Source organism: Henckelia pumila, chromosome 4 (assembly GCF_033568475.1).
Source record: "Henckelia pumila isolate YLH828 chromosome 4, ASM3356847v2, whole genome shotgun sequence".
Lineage (NCBI taxonomy): Eukaryota > Viridiplantae > Streptophyta > Magnoliopsida > Lamiales > Gesneriaceae > Henckelia > Henckelia pumila.
The window spans coordinates 116681110-116690933 of record NC_133123.1 but is presented as its reverse complement, the minus strand read 5'-3'; positions in this window follow the sequence as shown (position 1 = coordinate 116690933).

The window sequence follows — 9824 nt, the reverse complement described above, 5'->3', positions numbered from 1 at the left end:
AGTACTTATTAGCTTAGTTAAGGCGTATAGAATTTATGTAGTGATACGGTGAACTTTTGAATATAGGCTTGGAACCTAGGATCCTATTATACTTGAACTAGCCTAGAGGTACGTACACATTGACTGAGATTGCCAGCGAGTATACATGTTTATATGTTGCATTTATTTGGCATTATTATATGGCATGATGTATGATTTACCGTTTTCTATACTCATATGTCATGTGCATATACACGTTGAGCCTATTTCTTGTTATACCTGATTATAGAGCCGCTCAGCTCTATACTCGATAGTCTGTCACTGAGAGTACCGCGATGTCTGTCTACTCTGGTGTACTAGACGAGTGTGGTTGCACCCAGAGGTTGATCCGTGCGGTGGCAGCACTCATATGGCGCCGGTTCTGAACATGACTTTTCAGATGACCCTGTACCAGTCATCATGTTGCATGCATTATATACATATGTTTACTCATGTCTATGTACTGGGCGTAGCGCTCACGTCCTAGTTGTTATCTTGGACACCCTATTCCATGGGGCAGGTCGCAGGATGGACGGAGCTGGTAGTTCAAGGCAGGACTAGGGAGCAGGAGCTTTGAAAGTTTTTATACAGCACGATTTATTAGCTGTATAATGTTTAATTTAAGAATTTCGATATGGTTGTATCACTACATATTTAAGCCTGGATTATATTACTAAGCTGATATGTAAATTATGGATTATGTTTCCGCACGTTTTTACTCTGTTAAGTATTTTGCTGTATTTAAGTTTAATGCATGCTATTAGTTGCCAGTTAGTAGGTGATTCCATGCAGGGTCACTACATTTTTGGTATCAGAGCATGCATAGATTTTGGGATTAGTACTTGGGATTTAGTTTAGTTTTGAATAATTCTTGCGCATTTGGGATTTTAATGTGCAATTCTTTTCAGGATATGGCTGACGAGAGTCACGGTAGTGTTGGCCAGGGAGGTGGTCATCATCATCGTCGCCATCATCATCAGGATGATCAACATCGTCATCATGAGGGTAGACGTCGCTACTCTATCAATAAGTTTATGCAGGTAGGACCGAAACCCTTAGTGGGAGGCGAGAATCCTGAACAAGCTAGAAGCTGGATGTCTAAACTTGAGAGCACGTTCCGAGCTTTTGAGTGTACTGAGGAGCAGAAATTGGAAGTTCTAGAATTCGTTCTAGAGGATAGAGCACGTTTTTGGTGGGATGCCAAGGTTGCTCAGGCACGTACTGAGAGAGGACAGGTGACTTGGGGGGATTTCTGTCGGGAGTTTCAGAAATTATATTTTCCTCCGGCTGTTCGCCAAGCACGATCTATGGAGTTGCTTACTTTGAGGCAAGGATCAATGACTATTGATCAGTATCAACAGCGATTTCTTGATCTGCTACCTTTCAGTCCTCATATCAATGAGAGTGATGCGTCGAAATATGATATCTTTTTGCAAGGACTGAACCAAGATATCTACTCTCAGGTTGTCGTCTGTGATAACCCGGTGTCTTATGAGACTTTGGTGAACCGTTGTCGTCTTGTGGAGACCAGCAACAGGCGTGCACAGTTGATGATGTCAGCACAGCCTAGTGGATTTATTGAGCCTCGAGCTCAATCTGTTGTGCCATCTGTACCTACGTTTTCTTCTACTCCTACTACTTCATCTGGATCTCGTGGTTCGCGAGGTACTTTCCGCTTTGGGAAGAAGAAGAAGAAGGAGGAGTTTTGTAGCCACTGTGGTGGGAAGCATCCTGCAGCTTCATGTCGGAGAGCTACTGGGGCGTGTTATATTTGTGGTCAGCAGGGACATCTGCGGAGAGATTGTCCTCAGCGCATGGGTTCTGCTAGTGGATCGGGATCCCAGGTTGGATCTCAGGCTTCTACTTTTCCACGTCAGCAGCCAGCACCACAGAGTTCTTCTGGTTATCGTCCCCAGACTCAAGGGCAAGTGTTTGCACTGTCTTAGGAGCAGGCTACTGAGGGAAGCGATCGCATGTTGGCAGGTAACTTCTTGTTATGTGGTATTCCTGCACTTGTATTAATTGATACTGGAGCATCGCATTCCTTTATTTCTAGTCGCTTCGTTAAGAGACATAGATTACCTTACGTATCATTAGATATGGATTTAGTTGTATCTACTCCATTGGAGCAAGAGATAGTAACTAAGCGTCTAGTGATGGGTTGCCTTCTGGAGTTTGAGGGTAATGTGTTATCGGCTAATTTGATGATATTAGCGATGACGGATTTTGATTGTATTTTGGGAATAGATATGCTGACTTTGTATCACGCTACTGTGGATTGTTATCAGCGTCTGGTACAGTTTCATCCCGTTGAGGGTGATAGCTGGTACTTTTTTGGTGAGGGTGCGCGACCTCCGATGCCACTTGTTTCGGCTCTGAAGGCATGTCATGTCTTGGAGTCAGGTGGGGAGGGCTACCTCATCTATGCAGTTGATATGTCCATGAGTAGTACGGGTATTGATCAGCTACCGGTTGTCAGCGAGTTTCCTGACGTATTCCCTGATGAGATTCCTGGTTTTCCTCCGGTTCGAGAGGTTGAATTTGGTATTGATCTTGTACCAGGAACTACGCCTATATCCCGAGCACCTTATCGTCTGGCACCGTCAGAGATGAGGGAATTGAAACAGCAGTTACAGGATCTGCTTGATAAGGGATATATTCATCCGAGTGTTTCTCCGTGGGGAGCACCTGTTTTGTTTGTCAAGAAGAAGGATGGATCGATGCGATTATGTATTGATTACAGGCAGTTGAATCGTGTCACCATCAAGAATAAGTATCCTTTGCCGCGGATTGATGATCTGTTCGATCAACTACAGGGTACTTCTGTTTATTCGAAGATAGATCTGAGATCTGGATACCATCAGATGCGGGTACGAGACTCAGATATATCTACGACTGCTTTCAGGACCAGATACGGGCATTATGAGTTTCTGGTGATGCCATTTGGTTTGACGAATGCACCGGCAGTCTTTATGAATCTGATGAATCAGATATTTCGAGATTATCTGGATAGATTTGTCATTGTCTTTATAGATGATATTCTTGTCTATTCTCATGACAAAGATGAGCATGCAAGCATTTGAGGATTATTCTACAGACGTTACGAGATAAGCAGCTATATGCGAAATTGAGTAAGTGTGAATTCTGGCTGGATCGGGTAGTATTTCTTGGTCATGTGATTTCTAATGAAGGGATATCTGTTGATCCTAGTAAGATAGAGGCAGTGCTGAACTGGTCTCGTCCGACGACGGGTGCTGAGATTCGTAGTTTCTTGGGTCTAGCGGAATATTACCGTCGGTTCATCAAGAATTTTTCACAGTTGGCCAGGCCTTTGACTCAGCTTACTCGAAAAGATGTTACCTTCATTTGGTCCTCGGATTGTGAGGAGTCGTTTCACGAGCTGCGTAGACGTCTTACTACTGCACCTGTGCTAGCTCTACCTTCTGGATCAGGAGGTTATGTTGTTTATACTGATGCCTCTGGTCAGGGGTTGGGATGTGTGTTGACACAGCATGGACATGTTATTGCCTATGCTTCTCGACAGTTGAAGACGCATGAGAGTAATTATCCAGTGCATGATCTCGAGTTAGCCGCCATTGTATTTGCGCTCAAGATTTGGAGACATTATCTTTATGGCGAGAAATTTGAGATATTTACGGATCACAAGAGTTTGAAGTATTTATTCACTCAGGCAGAGTTGAATATGCGACAAAGACGCTGGATGGATCTCCTGAAGGATTATGATTGTGAAATCAAATATCATCCAGGTTCTGCTAATCTTACTGCTGATGCCTTGAGTCGGCAGGTGAGACTGTCTGCACTTCAGACTAATGAAATATCTCATATGATTCAAGAGTGTTGTTCATTGAGTTTTACGCTCAAGCACAAGAAAGGGAGGAATGGGATTCGTTTATATACTATTCTATCTGAGCCAGCATTGTATTCTCGGATCAGAGATGCTCAGATATCTGATGTTAAGACTCAGCGATTGGCACGTCTAGCCAATGGAGTTAATACATCTGGATTCCATTTTCAGGCAGATGGTTTATTGTGCCTATCCAATAGAGTGGTTGTACCTAATGTTGCGGAGCTCAGGAATGATATTCTATCTCAAGCTCACAGGAGTCGATTATCAGTTCATCCTGGAGGTATGAAAATGTATAAGGACTTGCGAACTAGATTCTGGTGGAAGGGGATGAAACGAAGTGTGTATCAATTTGTTTCGAGATGTTTGGTTTGTCAACAGGTCAAGGCTGAACATCGACGACCAGGTGGATTACTGCAGAATCTTGAGATTCCCGAATGGAAGTGGGAGCACGTAACTATGGATTTTGTCACCCACTTGCCTATGACGTCACGTCAGTGTGATGCTATCTGGGTTGTCGTTGACCGTTTGACGAAATCAGCACACTTTATTCCTTATAACCGGGAATATTCTTATGATCGCATGGCACGCTTATATATCCAGGAGATTGTGCGATTACATGGGATTCCAGTGAGTATTGTCAGTGATAGAGATCCGCGATTTACTTCACGTTTTTGGGGTAGTTTTCAGGAGGCGTTGGGTACCACTCTGAGTTTGAGCACTGCGTATCATCCGGAGACTGACGGGCAGTCAGAGCGCACTATTCGTACGCTGGAGGATATGCTACGTTCTTCTGTCATGGACTTTGGTTTATCTTGGCAGGATCAGTTACCTTTGATTGAATTTGCCTACAATAACAGTTATCATCGTAGTATTGATATGGCACCTTTCGAGGCATTGTATGGTCGACGGTGTCGTACTCCGTTATTCTGGGATGAAGTCGGGGAACGGCAAGTCGAGGGTCCTGAATTGGTGCAGCAGATTGTAGACAAGGTAGATTTGATCAAGCATAGGATCAAAGTTGCTCAAGATAGACAAGCCAGTTATGTGAATATTCACCGCAGGCCACTTCAGTTTGAGCCTGGTGAATATGTTTTTCTGCGAGTATCACCTTTCAGGAAGGTGATGAGATTTGGTGTGAAAGGCAAGTTGTCTTCTCGTTACATTGGGCCTTTCCAAATACTGGAGAAGATCGGAGATGTTGCTTATCGTTTGGCTTTACCGCCATCTCTTTCCAGTATACACAATGTTTTTCATGTGTCGTTGCTTCGACAGTACATAGCTGATGAATCTCATGTGATTCAATCTACTGATATTCAGCTAGAGCCAGATCTGTCTTTTGTTGAACGACCAATCTGTATCCTAGACAGGAAAGAGAAAGTTCTTCGGAACAAGACTATACCACTTGTGATGGTACAGTGGCAGCGCCGAGGCGTTGAAGAAGCAACTTGGGAAACTGAGAGTCGTATGCGAGCAGAATATCCTGAGTTGTTTGCTTTGTATTTTTGATTACCATATAAGATGTAATTACCGTTGTTGTAATAAGACATGGTTTGTTGTTTCATATTGTTATCTTGATTTATCTTTAGATGTTATTTCGCGGACGAAATATCTAAAGGTGGGGAGAATGTAGTAACCCGGAACCCATTTTAAGATAATAATATGTTAAACATGATTGAGGGTTGGTAATTGATCTATTTCGGAGTGTTATTGGACTTCGGAAGAGGAATTTGGGCTTTTGACTTTGGGCCAGATCGGAAGCTCCGAACCCAGTTCGGAAGCTCCGATCCTGACCACTTCGGAAGCAGATCGGATGCACGGAGATCGGACGTTCCGATCAGGAACGGAGGTTCCGATCTCAGCCAGCCAGCAATGCTCGATGACTCAGCCGTGAGTTTTGACAAGTGTTGATCGGGGGTTCGATCGGAAGTTCCGATCCCGGAACGGTGGTTCCGATCCCGACGTGTCGGACATGCACAGAATGAGCTGGAATCGGAAGCTCCGATCCCGAGATCGGTGGTTCCGATCGTTGCCGAGATTTTGGCTATAAATAGGGCTCATTTGCTTCAGTTTTGAAATACGAATTCCCGTGTTTCCTTCTTCAGTTATATAGTGTGAGATATACACTTGAGGGCCCTATCGGTTAATAGTGAGGTTCTGAAATAACCACGGTGAGGTTATAGTCATTCAGGACTAGCGACTCCAAAGGGCTAACTACGGACGAAGGTATGGTCCGGGAATCTATTTAAGTTTTGAGAGTACTTATTAGCTTAGTTAAGGCGTATAGAATTTATGTAGTGATACGGTGAACTTTTGAATATAGGCTTGGAACCTAGGATCCTATTATACTTGAACTAGCCTAGAGGTACGTACACATTGACTGAGATTTCCAGCGAGTATACATGTTTATATGTTGCATTTATTTGGCATTATTATATGGCATGATGTATGATTTACCGTTTTCTATACTCATATGTCATGTGCATATACACGTTGAGCCTATTTCTTGTTATACCTGATTATAGAGCCGCTCAGCTCTATACTCGATAGTCTGTCACTGAGAGTACCGCGACGGCGGGGGCATTTATGTCTGTCTACTCTGGTGTACTAGACGAATGTGGTTGCACGCAGAGGTTGATCCGTGCGGTGGCAGCACTCATATGGCGCCGGTTCTGAGCATGACTTTTCAGATGACCCTGTACCAATCATCATGTTGCATGCATTATATACATATGTTTACTCATGTCTATGTACTGGGCGTAGCGCTCACGTCCTAGTTGTTATCTTGGACACCCTATTCCATGGGGCAGGTCGCAGGATGGACGGAGCTGGTAGTTCAAGGCAGGACTAGGGAGCAGGAGCTTTGAAAGTTTTTATACAGCACGATTTATTAGCTGTATAATGTTTAATTTAAGAATTTCGATATGGTTGTATCACTACAGATTTAAGCCTGGATTATATTACTAAGCTGATATGTAAATTATGGATTATGTTTCCGCACGTTTTTACTCTGTTAAGTATTTTGCTGTATTTAAGTTTAATGCATGCTATTAGTTGCCAGTTAGTAGGTGATTCCATGCAGGGTCACTACAATCTAGATGTTTTCGATCTTATCTGAGCCTGCTTTATATTCTCGGATACGAGATGCTCAGATGGTTGATCCGAAGACCCAACGTTTGGCTTGTTTAGCCAAAGAAGATAGTACGTCTGGACTCCACTATCAGTCAGATGGTTTTCTCTGTTTATCTTGCCGTATTGTTGTTCCGGATAATGATACTCTGAGGGAGGAGATTTTATCCCAGGCTCATCGTTATAAGTTGAGTATTCATCCGGGGAGCAACAAGATGTACAAGGATTTGCGTACTAGGTTCTGGTGGAAAGGAATAAAGAAGAGTGTGTATCTATATGTTTCTAGATGTTTGGTGTGTCAGCAGGTCAAGGCAGAACACCGACGACCTGGAGGGTTGCTTCACAGTTTACCTATTCCTTAATGAAAAATGGGAGTTGATCGTGATGGACTTTGTGACCCATTTACCGATGATCTCGAGGAATTGTGATGTTATCTGGGTTGTGGTGGACCGACTCACCAAGTCTGCACATTTCATTTCTTATAACCGGGACTACAGTTTTGACAGGATTACACGGTTGTACATCCAGGAGATTGTCCAATTGCACGGAGTGCCTGTGAGAATAGTCAGCGATCGAGATCCCAGGTTTACTTCCAGGTTCTGGGGGAGTCTTCAACGCGCTATGGGTACTACTCTTAGTTTGATTACAGCTTATCACTCAAAGACTGATGGACAGTCAGAGCGCACGATTCGTACTCTTGAAGATATGTTGTGAGCAAGTGTTACGCCTTAAACGCATACAAATCTCGTGTAATGAGATTAATGTTTTTAATGTACTAACAATTCTCATAATTAAATTGTTTTGATGATTACAAAACTCGGTTAAATCGTTACTAACAGTTTCAAGTGAAAAATTTGCAGATTATAATACTTTTGAGTATAGACAATATTGGAAGCAAGAACCGATAATCAAAAATTGGGAATAAAAATTCAAGGGTTCGAATCTGCCCAGGTTCGGACGACCCAAAGCCCACTTCGGACGGTCCGAAGAATTTTCCAGAATTAAATAAAGATCAGAGGACAGGCTCGGAGGCTTCGAAGACTACTTCGAACGATCCGGAGAACAGTTCAGACGACCCGAAGATTTTCCAGGATTTTAAAATTGCTCGGAGGCACTCTCGGAGGCCACGAAATGAATACTTCGGATGACCCGAAGGCAAGTTCGGACCACCCGAACTCCTTTACGGCCATGAAGATTTTGTCGGAAGAAAAATTGCCGGAATGAATTTAATGCAGCCGTTCGGATGACCCGAAGAGGACTTCGGACCACCCGAACAGTTCATCAACCGTAGAAATTTGAAATTGAATCAGACAACGTTCGGACGACCCGAAGACCCGTTCGGACTACCCGAACCCGTTCGGATTGGCACCTATAAATACATGCCATTTGAAGCCTTCTCAACTCACCAATTCACTCTCATCTCTCTTTGCAAGCAAGATCCTCTCCTTCAAAAGTTCAAGAAATATTTGTGTGTTATATTCTAAAACGAGGGTTGTTTGTATAAGTTCATTCATGAGTTGGTCGCTCGGTTGTTGCAAACACTTGTGTGTGAAGACAAGTGTATTATACGAGTGTTGTGGCTATTCTTGGAGCCCTTAAGGCCAAGTGTTTGAGTTGTATCGGTGCGGTGATCGTGTTGAGTTGTATGGCTATCCTTGGAGCCATCAAGGCCAAGACGTTGAAGTGCTAGTGGATCCTTGGTTAATCGATCTTAACCAAGAAGGGGAGACGTAGACGATTTATCGTCGAACTTCCATAAACATCTCTTATCCCTTTTACTGTTTTATTTACATTACGCATTTATTTACCGCACTTATTATTAATTGCTCTAAGTCTTCCGCTTGCGTACTAGCATAATCGCTTTAAATTGCTAAAGTTGTCAATAAAACCTAAATCCCCTCCCCCCATTAGGTTCTAACAAGTGGTATCACAGCCACCTTTTTACAAAATATTTTCAAAAAGGCTCTATGGCAAATCTAGCTTGCGATTATGCTCAAGGGCAATCAACCAATCGTCCTCCTCTTTTCAACGGCATAAACTATGGATACTGAAAAAATCGAATGTCCCTATATATCCAATCCATAGATTATGACCTTTGGAAAGTAACTGTGAAAGGTCCCTACATACCTATAAAAGAGGTTGAGGGAGTCAAAATTCCTAAGGGAATGGACGACTTTTCAAAGGAGGATATGAAATTGATATCTCAAAATGCTAAAGCTATGAATATTCTTCATTGTTCCTTAGATATGAACGAGTACAACCGGATCTCGATGTGCTCATCCGCAAAAGAAATTTGGGACAAATTGGAGATATGCCACGAAGGGACCAATCAAGTCAAGGAGACAAAGAATGATCTACTTCAACTCAAATAAGAGACATTTGAGATGGAGGCTAGTGAGGATGTTGATACCATGTTCCGAAGTCTCTCTCAAATCATCAATGAGCTAGCCCAACTTGGAGAACAATATCCAACCAAGCAAGTGTGGAGGAGAGCTCTACGCGCCTTACCCAAGGAGTGAGATGCAAAGAGGACGGCCATCATAGAATCCAACAAAGGCGACACCGCTTCCTATGACCTTGATCAACTCCATGGGACTCTAAAAACCCATGAGTTGGAATTTTCTACAAGGAAGGAAATAAAGAAAGAAGATATCAAGGCAAAGGGGATTGCTCTATCTAGCCAATCCAAAGAAGAAGATGAAGATGATGATATGGCACTCTTCGCAAGAAAATTCAAAAGATTTATGCAAGGAAACAACTTCAAAAAGAAGACGGAAAAATAAGTAACATGCTACAACTGTCAAAAACAAGG